Source organism: Peromyscus maniculatus, chromosome 3 (genome assembly GCF_049852395.1).
Source record: "Peromyscus maniculatus bairdii isolate BWxNUB_F1_BW_parent chromosome 3, HU_Pman_BW_mat_3.1, whole genome shotgun sequence".
Lineage (NCBI taxonomy): Eukaryota > Metazoa > Chordata > Mammalia > Rodentia > Cricetidae > Peromyscus > Peromyscus maniculatus.
In genome coordinates this window covers 130,897,970-130,920,555 of record NC_134854.1, presented here as the reverse complement: position 1 = coordinate 130,920,555, position 22,586 = coordinate 130,897,970, and the positions used below count along the sequence as shown (strand labels likewise).

General features: G+C 42.2%; 1 pseudogene; it reads right to left on the bottom strand.

The window, feature by feature from the left end:
- Window positions 1-578: 578 nt before the first annotated feature.
- Window positions 579-1,242, bottom strand: LOC102904975 (ubiquitin-conjugating enzyme E2 D3 pseudogene; annotated as a pseudogene).
- Window positions 1,243-22,586: the final 21,344 nt, after the last annotated feature.

The following is a 22,586-nucleotide window of genomic DNA, read 5'->3' as shown; positions in this document are numbered from 1 at the left end:
TTGAGACCCTATTTTGGAATACAAAGGGTGTTTGACTTCCAATTTCCATTCTCTGTAGAACAAGAACAGGTCATTCCTTTATTGACATGCATAAAATATATCACATTTTCTGTTCTGCTGATGCTATAATTCAATACCAATTCTCCAGCCACATCAGTTACGAGCATAAAGTATATCATGTAACCTCAAATCTCTAACAGTGGAAGGCTTAAACAAGTATGGATGCGCTAGAATAATGCTTCCTTTGATGTGACAGCTAAGCATCCATCTCCCTCCCCCTCAGATGGTTTCTTCAGCATGTTAGAGCAGTGAGGATTGGTTTAGTCTCATGACCAAGTTAGAGTGAAGACATTGGCCACATAATACACATGCTCCAGTTTTAAAAAAATTTCTGAATCTTGGGCAACTGTTCTCTTGTTAACTACTTTACAGTTTCTAAAAGCAGTTATTGTCCAAAGCTGGAAGAACTTAAGTTTCTCAGATGAGCATGTGAATGAATGGAGGGAGGTAAACAAAAAATAAAATTAAAAAAGATGAGGTCTGATAGGGGAGCAGCCGGATAAGAAAATCAAAAAAGGAACAGTAATTTAAAGTTTATTCCAGCTATAATGCAGGTTATTCTGACTTTAAGGTAGCATCACATGGCATACTTCTGAGTCCATTCCCGAGATATTCTGTTGTACTTATCTCTGTCTGTTTTATAGATCCGTGCAATCTCTGGCACTAGGGGATCATCTGGGTTGGATCACATAGCAGTGAACAAATGGATAAAAGAACTTTAGAAATAGTTAAAGCAGGAGACCACTGTGATCTTAGAATATCAAGACAAATGCTGCCATTACTGTTAATATTTGGATAATAAATTCTTGTTGTAAATGCAACCTTAGGTGGTTTGAAGGGGTAGTCTGTAGGAAAATGAATTGTCAAAAAGAATACACCACCTTGATATGGGCTGTCATTAGGTCCCATAATTGTGGCTTGCCAATGAAACATGTCATCTCCAACTGGACCTGCAGAACATTGTGCTGGAGGGTCACGGGCCAAATCACTAAGTTCCTTATTAATCCGTTTCAGCGCCATAGTCTGTGCTTTTCGCCGGGCTCCTCACTATCCCGATGTGTACTCAAAGGTCCGGCCAAAAGTCTTGATCAGCGGGGCGGCGAGGAAGGATTGTCTCTTCTCACACCGGCTCTGCCAGACACAGGCGCAACACAAGAGGGGCTGGGGCCTCCCTCGAGCTGCGGCCTCGGCCTCCTCACCACGCAGCAGCTGGTGCCTCCCCGGCCCTACGGGGCTCACGCGCACGGCACAGCCACAAGATCTCTCTCTTTGTTTTTAATGTGGACATTATGACTTTACCTTTACGTTGTGTCCCATAAGTTTGTGAGTGTTGTGCATTCAGCTTCATTCAGCTCTAGAAAGTCTTTAATTTCTTTAACTTCTGTCTTAACCCATTTTTCATTCAGTATAGAGTTGTTCAGTTTCCATAAATTTGAAAGATTTTTGCTGTTTCTGTTGTTGTTGATATCCAGCTTTAATCTGGTGGGATAGAATGTAGAGTGTTATTCCAATTTTCTTATGTCTGTTGAGGCTTGCTTTGTGTCTGATTATGTGATCAATTTTGGAGAAAGTTCCATGAGGTGCTGAAAGGATGGTATATTATTTTGCGTTTGGGTGAAGATTATGAAATATCTCTTAGGTCCATTTGGTTTATAACACATTAATAGGTCCAGCATTTCTCTGTTATTTTGTGTGTGTGTGTGTGTGTGTGTGTGTGTGTGTGTGTGTGTGTGTGAGAGAGAGAGAGAGAGAGAGAGAGAGAGAGAGAGAGAGAGAGAGATTTAAGCTGTAGTAGTGTTTCTTTTTATAAATTTTGGTGCTCATGTGTTTGGTGCATATATGTTAAGAATTGCAATATCCAAAGGGCTTGGACCTGCCTCAACTGAATATACTAGACTCTGCTGACATCCCATGGGAGACCTTGCCTTGGAGGAGGTGGGAATTGGGAGTGGGTTGGGAGGTGAGGCTGGGGGGTGGGAGGAGGGAGGACAGGGGAATCTGTGGTTGATATGTAAAATGAATAGAAAAGTCTCTTAATAAAATTAAAAAATTTTAAAAATGTTAAAAAAAAAGAACTGCAATATCTTCTTAGTAGACCTTTCCTTTGCATAGTATGTAGTGTCCTTCCCTATCTCTTCTGTTTGGTTTTGGTTTGAGTTCTATTTTGTCAGATAGTAAAATGGCTACACCAGCTTAGTTCTTAGGTTCATTTGCTTGGAAAAAAATCTTCCCCATCCTTTTACCCTGAAGTTATGACAGTCCTTGGTATTAAGATGTGTTTCTTGGATGCAACAGAAGGATGGATCCTGTGGTAGTTTCTTTTGGGGGGCCCACCCCCGAGCTCCCAAATAAATACATGAAGACTTATTTTTACTTTTGAATGTCCAGCCTTAGCTTGACTTGCTTCTAGCCAGCTTTTCTAAGTTAAATTATCCCATTTCTTTTTAACTATGTTTTAACTATGACCTATGTTTGCCTCTGGGCTTTTTACCTGTCTTTATTCTATATTTCTTTCTTTCCTTCTTACTGTGTGGCTGGGTGCCTGGTCCCTGGTGTACTCCTCTCCTTCTCCTTTTCTCGCTCCTCACTCTCTCTCAAGCCTAGATTTCTCCTATTTACTCTCTCTGCCTGGCAGCCCTGCTTGTCTCTCTCTCCTGTCTAGCTATTGGCCGTTCAGCTCTTTAATAGACCAATCAGATGTTTTAGACAGGCAAAGTAACACAGCATTACAAAGTTAAACAAATGTAACATAAAAGAATGCAACACGTCTTTGCATTGTAAACAAATATGCCACAGCATTAATGAGTGTAACACATCTTAAGCTAATATTCCACAACAGAATCCTGTTTTTACATCCATTCTGTTAGTCTGTATCTTTTTATTGGGGAACTGACATCACTGATATTGAGAGAGAGCAATGAACAGTGTTTATTGATTCCCAGTTTTGTTTTGTTTTTAGTTGTTGTTGTTGTTGTTTTTGGTTTTGGTTTTTTGTTTGTTTGTTTGTTTTGCTGTTTGCTGTCTTTGTTGTTGTTGTTGTGGTGGTGGTGGTGGTTGTGATTTGAATAGAAATGACCCTCATAGGCACATAGGGAGTGGCACTATTAGGAAGTATGCCATTGTTGGAGTAGGTGCTGTTAGGAGGCCTTTCTGGTCAGAAGTTGCAGTCTACTATGGCCTGGCAGCTTTTTCCAAAGCTCGAAGACATGGGGAACTTTCTCCTCAACGAGACTCCTGCTCTCTACCTGCCCTTATCTGAAGAATGTCCCTGGACCCAGCGGACTAACCTTATCTGAAAGCTGTTTGTAAACGTGGAAGCCTGATTGATATTTAGCATGACCCTGGGCACAGCTCCCTGCTGGATGCCTCCCCTGATGAACATATGATAACTAAGACTTGTACTAGGAGCTCTGCTATAGGACCCTACTGCCACATATGAAGCCTTATAATAGGATTACATCACTTAATGCAAGTTAGGTGATGCCCAGTCACTGTCCCCAGCCTTTATACTCATTTTTCTTTCTGGAATAAAGCGGAGTTGAAACACTTAAACTGTCTCCCCAGAGAGCTGTCTCTGTCTACTCATTACCCATCCAATCCTGCTCATTCATCTCATCTTCCTGCCCCCTTGCTGATGGTGGCTGATATCCTGAGGAAGAAACAGAGCCACCGGTGTGATTTTGTTGGAGGAAGTGTGTCCCTAGGGCTGGGCTTTTAAGTCTCAGATACTCAAGCCAAGCAGTTACATTCTTTACATTAATTTTATTAGTTCAGTGTCTCACTCTCTTCCTGCTGCCTTTGGATCTGTATGTAGAACTCTCAGCTACTTCTCCAGCACCATGTCTGCCTGCATGCCACCATGCTTCCTGCCATGATGACAATGGAGTAAACTATAAGCCAGCCCCAATTAAATGTTTTCCTTTATAAGAGTTGTTGCGGTCATGATGTCTCATCACGGCAGCAAAACCCTAACTAAGTTATTGACTCACGTTAATCTTGATGTAAACTCATGTAACTTTGTCTCTTAATGTTCCCCTCAGAGTTGTACATTTATTACCTCTGACTTATATTCTAGGTCTATGTCAACTGTTTGATTTGGCCTCTTGGATGGACCCTCTTATGAAACACACTACTGCTGCTCCCTCACTGACCATATGTCAGCCTTAAAGCAGTTACCAAGTTATTGGCACTCCCAAACCCCTAAAAGCAGTTTGGGTGACCTCTGAAAAGGGACTAATGGGCCATGGGCCATCCAATCCATCCCTCTTCTTGTCACTCTGGAAAACACTGTTTTGGGCTGTGCTGTTCACTAAAAATGAAACAGAACTAAACACAGCTGAACTGAAGCCTTCTTTGCATCTATCACCCTCTCTGTCTCACCAGCTCCGATCAGCTTCCCATCCTTCAGAACTCCTGCAGTACTCAGATCTGTCGGAGACAGGGCCTAGAGACAGGGACCAGAAAAATTCAACCCGAGCCTCCTCCTATGTATGAGTTTCTGCCCTGCCCCCCAGCTTCTCCCCTGCATCACTCCATTCCTCTTTATTATCCTCATACTTAATTTTTTTACCTGTCTTTTAAATATTTGACTTACTGAGCTTCACCCTATACCCAAACAAAAATGTTCCACATCGGCTTTCCCAATAGCTTTCATCCTACTACAGCTCCATTTGCTCCTGATACAGCTGTAAAAAGATCTTTCAGATACTGTGCAGAAACTCTGGGTAAAAGGGACCTTCATTCCTTTCATCCCAGGTCAGAGACAATTCTTCACACTAGTCCTTTATTTTCTTCTGTTCCCTTTGATGCTCTGTAGCTCCCTGCTACTTCTGCTCGCTCTGCTAGCAATGGGACTAGTCACTGTCACCCTGAATCAACTCTAGGCCCACCTCCTCTCATCAGCCCACTCTGACTCTCCTGCCTCTGCTCCTCCCTATCTCTTAACCTTCCCAGAAAAGCTCTCAGGTTTACTACGTAACCAAAGTGTCATGTCCCAAAGAAACTCGGGACAAATGGCCAACTGTTGTGCCTATTTATCCAAGTGCACACTGTCTCAGCTTTGCAAGCAGCTGTTCCAGAGTCCTGGCTCCTCTCAGGACTTCTCTCACCCGCTCCCTGCCCTAAATCTCTCCAGCCCCTGGACTTCACTTCCCTGTCCCAGCTTCTGATTCTACATAGCCGGCCATTTTAGCCACACACACTCTCTTGGTTCTTCTCCCCTTCTTCGTCCCCTCTCTTTGCTCCCCCTCTCTTTTCTTCCTCTCTCCCTCTCCTCTCCCTCTCCTTTCATGGCCCAGTTCAGTCTACTGACCCTGTCTAGTCCACAATCTTCTCTCCCTGCTCTGGACCCTTTCAGATGCCCCTGGCTGTACTCTCCCTGATATATGCAATTAAAAAAAAAAAAAACCTTTCAACTGTGTCTTGTAGCAGTCATGTTCTCATTTTCATTAATAAATCATCTGCTTGTAGCCCTCCAATAATTATTTTCCAAGTCCCTTGAGGAATGCAGGACAGCAATGACATGATCCATTGTTGCCAATCAAGTTAAGACTCTCCCCCTGCCACATGACAAGAGGACCCTCTTCAATGGATGCAGACCTACCCCCTCCAACAAAGACCCTCCTCAGGTGCCTCTTACACTGCATTTTTAATATATTCTTAGAGTTAGGAATGAGAGTTTCCTGATAAAAGACTACACTTCCCAACTTCCCTTGTGGCCAAGCTAAGTAGTTCTGGAAAGGAGAAAGAACTGTGTGGGAGTTCTTTCCACCCCTATAAGGGGCCACATCCCATCTTCCTCTGCAGGCATCTTAGCCATCCACACACATGGGTGACAAAGTGTCCCCTTGCTGTGAATAAACACGGTCCTGCCTAAGGTCAGACCAAGCCTCTCTTTCTGCCTTCTGTCTCTCTACAGATGCTTTGAGTAATCTAACAAAAACACCCATACACATAAAATAAAAATAAATAAATCTTAAAAAAAAACTTATCCAATCCAATACTTCATTTCATAAAGTCAATTAATTAAAACAATTATTATTATTGGTTTCAGTGTATGGATTAAACATATTAGTAACTAACTCTGAGTCACAAAAAATGAAGTCATATCAAATTAAGGAAAGAGAAGCTGAGTGGTAATAGCACACACTTTTAATCTCAGCACTTGAGAGGCAGTAGCAGGCAAATCTCTGTGAGTTTGAGGCCAGCCCGGTCTACAGAGTGAGTTCTAGGACAGTCAGGGATACACAGAGAAACCTTGTCTCAAAAAAAAAAAAAAAAAAAAAAAAAAAAAGGAAACAAAGAAAAGCCCTTCCCTTTGTAGTTATTAACTCCATGGTCCCAGTGTCTTCTGTTGCATGAGTCTGAATCTGTGCCTGTCGGGAGCCATGCAGCCTAGTCTCAGATCAGCATATGACTACCTGTCCAATGGGTTTCCTCTGAGCAAGGCACCTGTGGAAATGGACTCTCACTTGTCATGGACCAGTAGTCCATGGACAGTATAGGAATTTGCAAAATTTGTACAGCTTGCCGGCTCTTTTCTCTCTCATTATATTGGTGATTCTTTGGGCATTTTTTTTTCTTACTTTGTCAATCACACATGCAACAGCTGTAACTTTCCCTGAAAATTCTGTTCCTTTTCAAATATTTCCCCCTAAGATTCAGCAGGGGTTAATGCTTCTTAAATCTCTTATCTGGAGTTGCTAACTACAACTCCCAATCCTGGGAACTTTTCTGGCTCAATAGAGACAGTTAGGTACATATGAGAAAACAACACTTGGAACATTAACCATGTCTCACAGTTCTGGAAAGGAGAGTAGGGCATGCATACACAGAATAGGGGAAAAGCCTATAGGAATACACATAGTGCCAACCGTTGAGAGTAAGTTTCCTGAACACCAAGCATGGAATCATTGGTAGGATCAGGTATGCTCCAAGAGGAAAAAATACAATGCAAAATGTGGGATAGATGTATCTATTGGTGAAAGAAGTATGGTATAGTGAGATGGGAAAAGAGTGCCTTATCCAAGTCTGCCTTTTACAGAGAGCTTGAGACATGGGACCCTGTTGTACAAAAGGGAACTGTATAAAAATATATCTTGCAGACATGAACGAATTGTCTGGGTTTGAATATTGTTGTCCTTAAAGCATTGTGCCTATGTTTATTACTTTTTTACTTTGTAGCCGCAAGTAGCTTCCAGCTGACATAAGTGCTGTGAGAGCAGGATGTGTCTGGCTGGATATTTAGTGGAGCCTGAAGAAATGCTGAATTCTATGTCTAGAAGAAGGTTATGTAGGGAGTAGGAAGGTGTATTTGGGGAAGCCTAAAGGGGAACAATGGGGGCTTTCATAATGATCACAATGTATTCCTTAAGTTGTGATGTATTTCTTAAAGTCAAAAACAGAAGCCAATAATAAAGCTGTTCATGTAACCCTGGTTAGAAAAAACTCTGTTTAAGTATAAATAAAGATGGCCTGAGCTATCCGGGGCCACTTGAGTGCAATCCACTCGGTGGTCAGAAGTTTTCCTTGTGCCAACGCCCCTTCCCCATCTCAGGACCTGAACCCTAGCCAAGCCTGGACCCCAGCATATGCCTACCTGGAGGCTGTCTTATGAATCTGTCCCTGTGTCTCTGTGTGTGTCCCTAACAAAGGGCTTTGTTCTGCCTTTATTGAACAGCACAGAAAGCATCACATGGGGAAGGGAATAGGACACTTTACAGAAATCTTTAACAGAGTTTCATAAGGGATTAAGTCACTGACTCCAACGGACCCAGATAAGGAACAGTATTACAAACATCATTGTTTATCAACGAATATCCAATTGTATTGAACATTTATGGCAGGTATTAATTTTCTGAGATTGCTTCCAGCCTGTTTTTACTGCTTAGAGCACACAATATATACACATTGTTCTGGGTCAGGGGTATGGAAGAGTTCATAATTTAAGATTATAGCTATGCATTATCTTGAGTTGTAAAATTTGATTACATGGGAAATCCAAGGTAAGTAAAGTTGACTGTTACATTGTTCTTTTAAAAGCAGGTTAAATGAACAGCCTGAGTATACAGTAGGATAGTAGTCTTATGTCTTAAGTGACCTCAAGGTGTATCATTTAACCTGGCTGGGAGATCCAGCAGAAGTTCCAGTTTCTTAGAATGTAAGTTGTTTTTGAGATTCTTCTCTTGAGAATTCTCTGTTTAGCTCTGTAGCCCATTTTTTAATTGGACTGTTAGGTATTTTGATGTCTAGTTTTTTGAGTTCTTTATATATTCTGGATATTAGCCCTCTGTCAGATGTGGGGTTGGTGAAGATTTTTCCCATTCTGTAGGCTGCCATTTTGTCTTATTTACTGTGTCCTTTGCCTTATCTCAATTTCAGGAGGTCCTATTTATTAATTGTCAATTTCAGTGTCTTTGCTACTGGTGTTATATTTAGGAAGCAGTCTACATGTTGACGTCCAGTTATGCCAGCATCATTTGTTGAAGATGCTTTCTTTTATTCATTGTACAATTTTGGCTTCCTTGTAAAAAATCAGGTGTTCATATTTCTATGTATTAATGTCAGAGTCTTCAGTTCAATTCCATTGATCCATGTGTCTGTTTTTATGATAATACCAAGCTGTTTTTATGACTATAGCTGTATATTAGAGCTTGAAGTCAGAGATGGTGATGTTTCCAGAGGTTCCTTTATTGTACAGGATTGTTTTGGCCATCCTGGGTTGTTGTTGTTTTTTTTTTCCATATGAAGTTGAGTATTGTTCTTTCCAGGTCTGTGAAGAGTTGTGTTGGGATTTTGATGAGGTTTGCATTGAAACTGTAGATTGCTTTTGGTAAAATTGCCATTTTTACAATGTTGACCCTACCTATCCAAGAGCATGGGAGATATTTCCATTTTCTGATATCTTCTTCAATTTCTTTCTTCAAAGACTTAAAGTTCTTGTCATACAGGTATTTCACTTGTTTGGTTAGAGTTACCCCAAGATATTTTATGTTATTTGTGGGTATTGTAAAGGGTGATGTTTCTCTGATTTCTTTCTCAGCCCATATATCATTTGTATATAGGAGGGATGCTGATTTTTTTTAAGTTAATCTTGTATCTCACCACAATTCTGAAGGTGTTTATCACCTGTAGGAGTTCCCTGTTAGAACTTTGGGGGTCACTTATTATAGCATTATCATATCATCTACAGATAGAAAATGTTTGACTTCTTTCTTTCTAATTTGTATCCCCTTGATCTCCTTTTCTTGTCTTATTGCTCTAGCTAGAACTTCAAGTACTATATTGAATAGACATGGAGAGAGTGGACAGCTTTGTCTTGTTCCTGATTTTAGTAGAATTGCTTTGAGTTTCTCTCCATTTAGTTTGATGTTGGCTGTTGTCATGCTGTGTATTGCCTTTATTATGTTTAGGTATGTTCCTTGTATCACTGATCTCTCCAAGACCTTTATCATGAAGGGGTATTGCATTTTGTCAAAGGCTTTTTCAGCATCTAATGAAATGATCATGTTATTTTTCTTTCAATTTGTTTACATGGTGGGTTACATAGACAGATTTTTGTATGTTGAACTATCCCTGCATCTCTGGGATGAAGCCTGCTTGGTCATGGTAGATGATTATTTTGATGTGTTTTTGAATTCAGTTTGCCAGTATTTTATTGAATATTTTTGCATCAATTTTCATGAGGGATATTAGTCTGTAATTTTCTTTCTTTGTTGCATCTTTGTGTGGTTTGGGTATCAGGCTAACTGTAGCCTCATAAAAAGAGTTTGACAATGTTCCTTCTATTTCTAATGTGTAGAACAATTTGAGGAGTATTGGTATTAGTTCTTCTTTGAAATTCTGGCAGAATTCTGCACTGAAACCATCTGGTCCTGGGCAGTTTTTTTTGTTTGTTTGTTTGGGTTTTTGTTTGTTTGTTTGTTTGTTTTTATTGTTGTTGTGAGACTTTTTATGACTATTTCTATTTCCTTAGTGGTAATAGGTCTATTTAAGTTGTTTGTCTGGTCTTCACTTAATTTTGGTAAGTGGAACCTTTTTTTTTTTTTTTTTTTTGGTTTTTCAAGACAGGGTTTCTCTTGTGTAGCTTTGCGCTTTTCCTGGAACTCACTTGGTAGCCCAGGCTGGCCTCGAACTCACAGAGATCCGCCTGGCTCTGCCTCCCGAGTGCTGGGATTAAAGGCGTGCGCCACCACCGCCCGGCCATTTCTTTTATATTTTCCAATTTTGTGGAGTACAGGTTTTTGAAGTATGACCTAATGATTCTCTGAATTTCCTCAGTGTTTCTTGTTATGTCACCCTTTTCATTTCTGATTTTGTTGATTTGGGTATTCTTTCTCTTCCTTTTAGTTAGTTTGGATAAGGGTTTGTCTATCTTGATTTTTTTTGAAGAACCAACTTTTTGTTTCATTGATTCTTTGTATTGTTCTCTTTGTTTCTATTTTATTGATTTCAGCACTTAGTTTGATTATTTCCTGTTGTCTACTCCTCCTGGGTGAGTTTGCTTCTTTTTGTTCTAGAGCTTTCAGCTGTGCTGTGAAGTCGATAGTATGAGATTTCTCCAAATTTTTTATGTGGGCACTTAGTGCTGTGAACTTTCCTCTTAGCACTGCTTTTATAGCGTCCCGTAAGTTTGGGTATGTTGTGCATTCATTTTCATTGAATTCTAGAAAGTCTTTAATTTCATTCTTTATTTCTTTCTTGACCCAATGGTGATTCAGTTGAGCATTGTTCAGTTTCCATGTGATTGTAGGCTTTCTGTAATTTGTGTTGTTGAATTCTAACTTTAAGCCATGGTCATCCAATAAGATACAGGGGTTTACTCCAATTTTTTTGTATCTGTTGAGATTTTCTTTGTGACTGAGTATGTGGTCAATTTTAGAGAAGTTTCCATGAGGTGCTGAGAAGAAGGTATAGTCTTTTGTGTTTGGGTGAAATGTTCTGTAGATATCTGTTAGGTCCATTTGGGTCATAACATCTGTTAGTTCCCTATTTCTCTGTTAAGTTTCTGTCTGGCAGACCTGTCCATTGGTGGGAGTGGAGTGTTGAAGTCTCCCACTATTAGTGTCTGGATTTGATGTGTAATTTAAGCTTTAGTATGTTTCTTTTACAAATGTGAGTGCCCTTGTGTTTTGGGCATAAATGTTCAGAATTGAGACTTCCTCTTGATAGATTTTTCCTGTGATGAATATGAAACATCCTTCTCCATCTCTTTTGATTAATTTTAGTTTGAAGTCTATTTGTTAGATATTAGGATAGCTACACCAGCTAGTTTCTTAGGTACATTTGATTGGAAAATATATTCCCAACCCTTTACTCTGAGGCAATGTCTGTCTTTGAAATTGAGGTGTTTCTTGTATGCAGAAGAAGAATGGATCCTGTTTTCATACCCATTCTGTTAGCCTGTGTCTTTTTATAGCAAATTGATTCCATTGATATTAAAAGATATTAATGAGCGGTGATTGTTAATTCCTGTTTTGTTCTGTTTTTTTTTTTTTTTTATTTTGGTGGTGGTGGTGGTGATAGTGTGTTTGTGTTTCCCTTCTTTGGGATTTGCTGGTGTGAGATTATCTATTGCCTGTGTTTTCGTAGGTGTGGCTAATTTCCTTGGGTTGGAGTTTTCCTTCTAGTGCTTTCTGTAGGGCTGGATTTGTGGTTAGGAGTTGTTTAAATCTGATTTTGTCATGGAATATCTTGCTTCTTCCATCTATGGTGATTAAAAGTTTTGCTGGGTATAGTAGTCTGGACTGGCATCTGTGATCTCTTAGTGTCTGCAAAACGTCTGTCCAGGACCTTCTGGCTTTCAGAGTCTCCATTGAGAAGTCAGGTATAATTCTGATAGGTCTGCTTTTATATGTTATTTGACCTTTTTCTCTTGCAGCTCCTAATATTCTTTCCTTATTCTGTATATTCAGGTTTTTTTATTATCATGTGGCAATGGGACTCTTTTTCTTTGGTCCAGCCTATTTGGTGTTCAGTAAGCTTCTTGTATCCTGATAGGCATGTCCTTCTTTATGTTGGGAAAGTTTTCTTCTATGATTTTATCTAATATATTTTCTGTGCCTTTGAGCTGGAATCCTTCTCCTTTTATCCCTATTATTCTTAGGTTTGGTCTTCTCATGGTGTCCCAGATTTCCTGGATGTTTTGTGTTAAGAATTTGTTGTATTTGACATTTTCTTTGACTGATGAACCTATTTCCTCCATTGTGTCTTCAATGTCTGAGATTCTCTCTTCCATATCTTGTATTCTGTTGGTTATGCTTGCATCTGTAGTTCCTATTCATTTACCCAGATTTTCCATTTCCAGAATCCCCTCAGATTGTGTTTTCTTTATTGTCTCTGTTTCAATTTTCAAGTCTTGAACTGTTTCCTTCACCTGTTTGCTTGGTTTTTTTTTTCTTGGCTTTCTTTAAAGAATTTACTGATTTCTTCCAATTTTTTGTTTGTCTTTTCCTCCATTTCTTTAAGAGAATTTTTCATTTCCTCTTTAAGGGCCTCTATCATCTTCATAAAGTTATTTTTAAGGTCATTTTCTTCTGCTTCATCTGTGCTGAGATGTTCTGGTCCTGTTGTTATAGAACCACTGGGTTCTGCTGGTGCCATATTGCTCTTTATGATGGGACACCTCAGCTATGTTTTGAATGTGTTCTTACACTGCTATCTACCTATTTGTATTTTAGTAATTATAGGTACAGGTGTTGATTCTTCCTCCAGTTGGTGTAGGTGGAGCCTGGGCCTCTGGGGGCCTCTGACACCACTGGGGCTGGTAGTGGAGTGAGCTGGCCACAAGAGACTTACCTGCTGACTAGCTGCTTGGGCTGTGCTGGGTGGAGGATGGGCTTTTTTTTTTTTTTTTTTTTTTGAGCTAGCATCTTATATAGTCCAGGTTAGCCCCAGACTCACTATATAGTTAGCCAAAATCATCCTGGGACCCTTGATCTTCCTGGCACCATCTCCCAAGTGCCAGAATTGTAGATGTATGTCATCAAAGCCCTATGCAATGCTAGGGACAGAACTCAGGGTCTCACGCATGCACAGTAAACACTCTACCAACTGAGCTATGTCTCTGGGCCTCCCCCTCATTTTCATTACCCTGCTACATAGTATAAGATATATTCATAGCTGTGAACATTATATTTTGGTGTCTAAGCCACGTGACATCACATTGCCAGTGTAAGCCAACTACAAAAGAAACGAACATCCAAAAATAAACAAAGAGACATTCGATCCTTTACTGGGGTGAATTAGCATGTTTTCAGATAGAAGAGAGATGATCACATCCATCAGTAATATTTCTAATTGGTCAAGTCACCCAGCTGTCAAAAAAATACTGAGTATGGGGGCTGGCAAGATGGCACAGTGGTTAAAACATGAGGCACACATGGCAGAAGGAGAGATCTGACTAGAGCAAATGTGAAGTCCACACATGCATTCACACACAACAAATAATTAAGTGAATGAATAAATTAATTAATGAACAAACAAACACAGGTATGTAAGAATGATTCCTGAAAATGAGAAAGACACTCAACGGAGTCAGATGCAGCCTGTACACATCCATTCAGAATTAATATCCACTTGTCCATCATGCAAACTAAGTCAGCATCTTTGAAATGCAAGGGTACCACTGAGGTTCCAGGAAAGTGATGCCTTGTACGAGAAGATGAATAACCGCACACCACTTGGGGGAACCCTCGTTCTCCTAGACTTCTCAGAATTTACAAGCTAGCAGAGCCGTTTTGTTGATGCTGAGATAAGGCTGTGGGGGGAGTCTGTGCATAAATGTTTTTTGGTGCCAGGTGACTCATTTTTGGACAACTTTCCCCATCAGCGGATGGTGCTAATGCCAGCATTTGAGCATGGGGCTGAGTAAATCAGGACAGCATGTTTCCACACTTCTCAGATGCTTATTTCTAAACATCACATAAAAAAAAAAAACTCCGAGTTCCTCTCTCCGCACTGAGTAATGGATCCCGAGTGAAGCTACTTCCTCTGGTGTCCATCTTGCTTGTCCAGAGGGTGCAACAGACCACACAGACTAGAATATTAAAAGGGATTCAGACATGGTCGGTTCTCGTGTGCTAAAACCATCAAGACACAGAGTGTACCTGCAAGATAGTTTCTTTCTTTCTTTCTTTCTTCCTCCATTCCTTTCTTCCTCCCTCCCTCCCCTCCCTTCCTCTCTCCCTCCCTCCCTCCTTATTTATTTATTTATTCATTTATTATTTATTTCACAGGTTTGCAAGTCCCCCCTTACTCAGGCTAGCCTGAAGCTCACTATGGAGCTGAAAATGACCTTAACTTGTTGTCCTTCTTATCACCGCTTCCCCCAGTGCTCAGAATATAGGTGTGCACCACTGTGCCTGGTCTATGTGGTGCTCTGTGCATGCTCAGAAGGCACTTTTCCAGCTGAGCTACATCCTCAGCCCACCACAAGATTTTTTTCTTCTTTTCTTGCAAGAATGTGGCCATATTGAAAGAATCTTTGAGTCTTCAACAGATTCCTATGTAGCTAGAGAGTTTTCTCTCAGGGTCCCACCAAGCCCCAGCAGTCGACAGCCCACTTATAAAATAAATACACAGATGCTTATATTATTTAAACTGTTTGGCCTAATGGCTCAGGCTTCTTGTTAACTGTTCTTATATCTTAAATTAACCCATTTCTGTTAATCTATACTTTGCCACGTGGCTTGTGGCTTACCGGTACCTTACATCTTCCTTGTCATGGTGGAGGCTGGCAGTGTCCCCTCCTGCCTTCCTGTTCCCTCAATTCTCCTCTCTGTTAGTCCCACCTATACTTCTTGTCTGGCTATTGGCCAGTGTTTTATTTATTAACCAATCAAAGCAACACATTTGACATACAGAACATCCCACAGCATTCCTATATATTCCAAACACATTAAATGAAAAAAACCTTAGAACTTATGAGTCTGCAGCAGACATAACTAGTTTTCCACCAAACTCTTTTTCAGTAATTGTATAAAACAAGGAGTTTCCTTTTTGTTTTGTTATTATTTTTTTTAAAAAATTGGATTTCTTTTTTTTAATTATGGGAGAGAGAGAATATGCCATGGCACATGTGTGGAAGGCAGAGAACAAGCCACAGGAGGTGGCTCTCTCCCTCCACCAACCATATTGGTTCTTGGAATTGCACCCAGGCCATCATGCATGGTGGCAGGCAGCACTACTCACTGAGCCATCCTTCCAGCCCAATACTGTGCTTCCTTATGACATTCTCGTGCATGTGTGTCATTGTAACACGAATGTTAAAAGGTCTTTTAATAAAAAACCCGGTGCCAGATATCGGTACAAATGCTGAAAGGTCAGAGAGACAAAGGAACAAGCTACTGCCACACCTTACCTCCGGGACTCCTCAGCCTGAAAAGCCTCTAGCTGAAAGGGATGCTTCTGCTGAAAAGCCTTTAGTTCCTGTCTCCTCACGCCTTCTATACCTTTCTCTGCCCAGCCATCACACCCGGGGATTAAAGGTGTGTGCTTCCCAGTACTGGGATTAGAGGTGTCTGCCACCACTTCCTGGCTTTGTTTTCTCTCCTAGAATGAGTCAATCTCATGTAGCCCAGGGTGGCGTTGAACTCACAGAGATCCAGACGAATCTCTGCTCCAGAGTGCTAGATTAAAGGTGTGTGCCCCCACTGCCTGGCTTCTATGTTTGATCTGGTGGTTTGTTCTGTTCTGTGATCTTCAGGTAAATTTTTTTAGGGTGCACAACATATCACCACGTGTCATCGTGTCTTCTCATTTTGACTCTCCCATCACTGACCATCACTGAACTCTCTATGGTCCACAGTTGGTCCTGAGAAGTGGCCGCTCCGGGACAGAAGACCTATCACAACACCTTCACACCTGTGTAAGGCCATGTGTCAGTGCTGGCCAATGGACTGTGGGGAGAGGTATACATCACTTTTGGGCCAAGGCAGTTAAAAGAAGGTAGGCTTCTCTTCTCCCTTTCCTCTCAGGTGCAGGAGACTCCATGGACACTAATCTGTGGCACAGCTATGAAATGAGACAAACCTGGGACTCTGAACCACCAAATTTAGGAAACCCACCAAGATCAGCTTCATCAGATTGCCATGTAAGATCACAACACAGTCATCCCCAGGTAGTCATGGTTTCCACATCTGAAGGGTCAACCGACTATGGATTGAAGATAGTGGAAAAACATTAACATGGCCTTGAACATGTGAGGGATTTTGTTCTTGCCATTATTCCATACATGATATAGTGAAACAGCCATTCAGATACCATCATATTAAAAGTAATCTCAAAATGACCCAAAGTACACAGAAGAATGAGTGTGGATTATAAGCAAATACTGCATCAGATCTTGGTTCTCTAGAACTGGTTCTAGATCAGTACTATGTTGGTAACCCCAGATACTTGTAATTCTTTGTATTAGCCAAGGTTCTCCAGAGGAACTGGGATGATAGAATAAATATATATTACAAAGGGCATTTATTAGATTGGGCTAGCATATAAGTCAGGGTTCTCTAGAGGAACAGAACTGATATAATGAAGATACATATATGTGTGCATGCGCACACACACACACACACACACATACATATATATAGAATAGAGAAAGACAGAATAAACATAACATATATGAAATTTGCTAGAGTGGTGTACAGGCTGTGGTCAGTCCAGCAATAGCTGCCTCCTGATAGAAAAGCCAAGAATCCAATAGTTGTTCAGTCAACTAGGCTGGGTATCTGTGCTGGCCAGTTTTTTTGGGGGGGGTGGGGGGTGGGGGGAGGGGTTGTGTTTTGGGTTTGTTTTTGCTTTTGTTTGGTTTTTTGGTTTTTCAAGACAGGGTTTCTCTGTGTACCTTTGGAGACTGTCCTGGATCTCACTCTGTAGACCCGCCTGGCCTCAAACTCACAGAGATCCACCTGCCTCTGCCTCCCGAGTACTGGGATTAAAGGCGTGCACCACCACCGCCCAGCCCCCTGTGCTGGCTAGTTTTATGCCAACTTGATAACACAGATATGTAAATGGAGGTGACCTCAGTTGAGAAAAATGCCTCCAAAGATCCAGCTGTAAGGCATTTTCTTAATTAGTGATGAATGGGGGAGGGCCCAGCCCATGGTGGGTGGTGCCATCCCGGGGCTGGTGGTCTTGGGTTCTATAAAAAAGCAGTCTGATCAAGTCTTGAGGAACAAGCCAGTAAGCAGCATCCCTCCTGGCTTCTGCATCAGTTCCTGCCTCCAGGCTTCTGCCCTGTTAGAGTTCCTGTCCTGACTTCCTTTGATGAGGAACAGTGATGTGGAAGTGTAAGTCGAATAACCCCTTTCCTCCCCAACTTGCTTTGGTCATGGTGCTTTGTCACAGCAACAGAAACCCTGACGAGACCGTAGCTCAGCTGGGCTTCAGGCTATGTGGAATCCCGAAGGAATTAATTCCAATCCCACTTAAGCAATGCCTCGGCAGCGGGATAGATGAACTTGACAAGGAAAGTGAGGGCAAGCAGGCCAAGGCAAAAGCTTCCTTCTTCCACATCTTTTTATATGGGCTGCCAACAGAAGGTGTGGCCCAGATTTAGAGCGTGTCTTCCCATCTTAAATAATCCAATCAATAAAATCCCTCACCGGCTTGCCCAGCTGTTTGTGTTTCAGTTGATTCCAGATGTAGTCAAGTCAACAACCAAGATCAGCCATCACACTTACCTAGAAGGGGATGGGTGATCCAGCAATGGCTGCCTGCCTGCCCGAGAGGCTGAGAACTCAATAGCCCCTCAGATCAAAGAGGCTGAATATATCAATAGTCCCAACGTAGCACTGAAGGCTGGAGCGTTCCTAGAGACCCATGGTCTTCAATGCAAGGACATACTAAGGATATTCTCTGCCAGGGTCTCAGGAAAGAAGCCTGATGCTATGGTTTCCAAGGAAACTGTACACTGACATAGAAGAGTCAGTGTTAGATTAAGGAGAAGGGTTAAGAGGAACACTGCATGACGTGGAGTGTAGGATGGAGAAGGAAGAAAACAACAGACAGGCTAGGTGCCTGAAACCCACGTGCCCCAGATAATAGACTACAGTCTCCCACCTTCTCGTCCCACATAGGCTCTTCCAGCTCTAACCTGATGACACTACCACCACACCTCCTTCACTTCTCACATCAGAGTCCCTGGTGGTGTCCAGCAGGGAAGGGCTGAGAGACAGAAAAACTGGAGCTGCATCTGGGCAGCTCCATTTCCTGATGGTCAGGATGTCTCTTGGTGATTAAACATCCTTGAAGTTGCATTATATTGTTCCTGCTAAACAAGAAACCAGGGTGCCAGGGCTTCCTGTCGCCCATGTCCACTAACAAAGGGCCTACATCCCCAAAGGTCCTAATGTCATTATATTGCCATTTGTGATGCAGGTTTGAAACTCCCTCCCCTTTTGTGGAGACCATGGGAAGAAATACCCTCAGAGATGCAATCCACTGTGATTTGGGAGGGGAGCAAGGCCACCTTGACCTACAAATATGCCACCTTCCTCATAATATTTGCATAAACGTCTTTAAAAGTCCACAACATAGAGCCTTTAGCCCACTCCCTAGCTTGGGGCAGCCCACTCCAATCTCTTTGGAGGGGGCTAAATCAACTTCCGCTCCAACTAAGTCTCTTGGTTGACTTTTTTCCTACATGAAAACAAGTACTAAGATGCCAGATGCCTCCCCCACCTAGAGTCTCCTGCAGACTTTCAGCCACCCATCACCTGGCAAGGAAGCCCTTCATTTGGCACCAAGAACCTGAAGGACAACACTCCCCTCTCTTTCTCCACCCAGATGCTATGAATGGAAAAGAAACCAAGGCAGACATTCAACCCAATTACTCCAAAAATGAGAATGGCCTCATTTCTCCCTGTCCCGGGGAGGAAGGACATCAACAGAGAGGAGAACTCAACCGTATTCCTAGGCCCAGTTCTCACCATTCCTGGAGGCAAGCCATGGGAGCAGCCTTTGGGAAACTGTACCCAGCAGCCGCCTAAGGACTCCCATCCAAGAAAGGAGGAAAGAAAAGAAAATCAGACAGGTGGGAGTTCCTAGCCAGCCCCCCAGACCGACTCTGCTGATACCCCTGGCTCTGGCGGTTGTCTCCCTCTGGTTTTCTTTTTTCCATGTGTTTATTTTTACTACTGTTGTTTTAAACACAGTCACACTACGTAACGATGGAGAAACCTTTGGGCACTAAGGTCATTAGATGGTTTCACTGCCACATGAACATCACAGAACGCACGCACTTACACAGACATAGAGGGTACAAGTCAGTCAGTCACTCAGCATGGCCTCTGGACCCAATCAAGAGACACTATAAACTGGATATATGAGGCTGCCGGTGTGACATGGCTATGGTTGTCCAGCCCATGTATGTTTTTATTGTTGCGTAGCTGAGGGTGAACTTGCACGTGTGATCTTCCTGTATGGTGATGTGTCCCCCAAAATATTGTGCACCCTAATAAACTTATCTGGGGTCAGAGAATAGAACAGCCACTAGATATAGAGGCCAGGAAATGGTGGCACACACGCCTTTAATCCTAGCATTCCAGAGGCAGAGATCTGTCTGGATCTCTGTGAGCTCAAAGCCACACTGGAAACAGCTAGGTGTGATAACAAGAGCCTTTAATCCCAGGAAGTGATGGCAGGAAGCAGAAAGGTATTTAAGGCATGAGGACCAGGAACTAGAGGCCTGTTAAGCCTTTAGGCTTTTAGCAACTGTTCAGGCGAGATTCATTCTGCATGAGGACTCAGAGGCTTCCAGTCTGAGGAAACAGGATCAGCTGAGGAATTGGCAAGGTGAGGTGGCTGTGGCTTGTTCTGCTTCTCTGATCTTCCAGCATTCAACCCAACACCCAGCTCCAGGTTTGTTTTTATTAATAAGATCTTTTAAGATTCGTGCTACATTCCTGCCCCTACTTTTCCTGCCGAGATGACAGCTGTGTGCCACCACACCCAGTTTATGTGGTGTGCCAGTCAAAGCCAACACAGCTAAACCTCCACCTGTAGCAGGAATCTTAAAAGTTCTTATTAATAAAATCAAACCTGAGGCGAGTTATTGGGGTCCATGCTGGTAGATCAGAGAGACAGAACAAGCCACAGCTATCTCACCTTGCTGGATCCTCAGCTGGTCTTGTCTCCTCAGACTGGGGGCCTCTGAGTCTTCATCCGGAATGGGTCTCAGCTGAATTACTGCTCAAAGCCTGAAGCTTAACCAGGCCAAATGCTTAACCAGCCAAATGCTTCTAGTTTCTGGTCCTCACGCCTTATATATCTTTCTGCTTTCTACCACCACTCCCTGGGATTAAAAGCTGGCTTTCTGGGATTAAAGGTGTGTGTCACCCTGCTTAGTTATTTCCAATGTGGCCTTGAACTCACAGAGATCCAGAGGGATTTCTATCTCTGGAATGCTAGCATTAAAGGTGTGAGTGCCACCATTTTCTAGCCTTTGTATTTAGTGGCTGTCTGTTCTCTGACCCCAGATAAATTTATTAGAGTACACAATATTTTGGGGAACACAATACCACCACATCCACCCCTAACTACAGCTTTGCTATTAATGTTATTGTCTTGAGACAGATTCCTCACTCTATAGCTCTGGCTAACTTGGTAGTCACTGTGTAAACCTGGCTGGCTTTGAACTCATAGTAATCGTCTTACCTCAGCCTCCCAAGTGCTAGGATGTAGAGCCATGAGCCACCATACCTAGTTCAGTATATTTTATAAGTAAAATGAATATACTCTAAAATAACCTTTAGACTGGGAAGTAGCATAGTGACAGAGCTCTTGCTTAGGATGATGGAAACCCTGGGTTCAAGTCCCACCACCACCAAAAAAAAACAAAAGCAAAACTCAAACTCAAATAACTACTCAAAGGATAGTAAGATACAAGGGACATAATCTTTTATTAACATCATTAAATTTTTCTGTACGGTGCATAACTATAAGTGCTCAAATTTTAAATAACTCTCAATGAGATTTCTTCACACTAGTATCACCAAAAACAATTGAGGAATATAAGTGAGGAATTCATTGTTCTGTGATGTTTCGAAGGCTACAATGTTGTACTCATTTAAGACTATATCTTCTTTTTCCCCAGCCCCCATTGCTAGGGATTGAACTCAGGGCCACCAACATGCTAACAAATGCTCTACCCCCAAATTATACTACCAGCCCATACTGAGACCACTGCCTTAAATGAGGTCCATTGTTGGCAATAATGTTGCTATGGTTACATCCTTTGTCTACATGAAGCCCCTTCTTTTCTTCTCATTTTCCTCTGGTCAGCCACTCCCCATGGTGCAGTACAAGGACGTCACACAATTCCCCATCCCAGAGATGAGTAGAAGACTGAGACCAGCCAGATGGAGTCCTAGTAACTGGCATAGGGATGGAAATGTAACAGGAGCCAGGCTAATGACAGTCTGCCCTGGAACCCTAGAAAAGATGCACTGGTCCTGCTAGGCTAATAGTGTGTAGGCCTGGATGTGCTGATGTGCATCCTGCCCCTGCCTGATGGAGAGCCAGCACTGAGGGCGGGATGCCTGAGAAATAAAAAGAACGGCCTGGGCTCACAGATGCTAGAGTTTGTCTCTTGTACCCAAAATAAATAATGCTACTATTTTTTACCCCAGTGTCTCAAACTTTTTTGGTCTCAGGACTTCTCCTCTATGCTTTTAAAGCTTATTTGTTATCTCTCAAAAATATTTTGTCCATATATTGGGGGGTGCTTTTGAGACAAGGGCTGTGTAGTCTAGCTGCCCTCAAATGTGGGACCTTCTTGTCTTAACTTCCCAAGTACTGGCATTACAGGCACACACTAGCACTCTGGTGTAGCAGGAATCTTAGAAGGTCTTATTAATAAAATCAAACCTGAGGCCAGTTATTGGGGTGAATGCTGGAAGATCAGAGAAGCAGAACAAGCCACAGCTACCTCACCTTGCCAACTTCTCAGTTGATCTTGTTTCCTCAGACTGGAAGTCTCTGTGTCCTCATATCCGAATGGCTCTCAGCTGAACTGTGCTGCTAGAAGCCTGAAAGCTTAACCAGCCAAATGCTTCTAGTTCCTGGTCTTCACGCCTTATATACCTTTCTGATTTCTGCCATCACCCCCTGGGGTTAAAGGCTCACTTTCTGGGATTAAAGGCATGTGTCACCAAGCCTAGCGGTTTCCAATGTGGTCTTGAACTCACAGAGATCCAGAGGGATTTTTGCCTCTGGAATGCTAGGATTAAAGGTGTGAGGGCCACCATTTTCTAGCCTCTGTATCTAGTGGCTGTTCTGTTATTTGATCCCAGATATGTTTATTGGGGTGCACAATATTTTGGGGAACACAATACCACCACACTCTGGGTATGCTGTTAGTTATGATGTAGAATTTGGAACCATAAAAAGGAGCTCTGCCTGACAGTGGTGGCAAGCACACCTCGAACAACTTTAATCCCAGCACTCAAGAGGCAGAGGCAGGAGGATCTCTGTGAGTTTGAGGCCAGCCTGGTCTACAGAGTCAGTTCCAAAACAGCTAAAGCTAC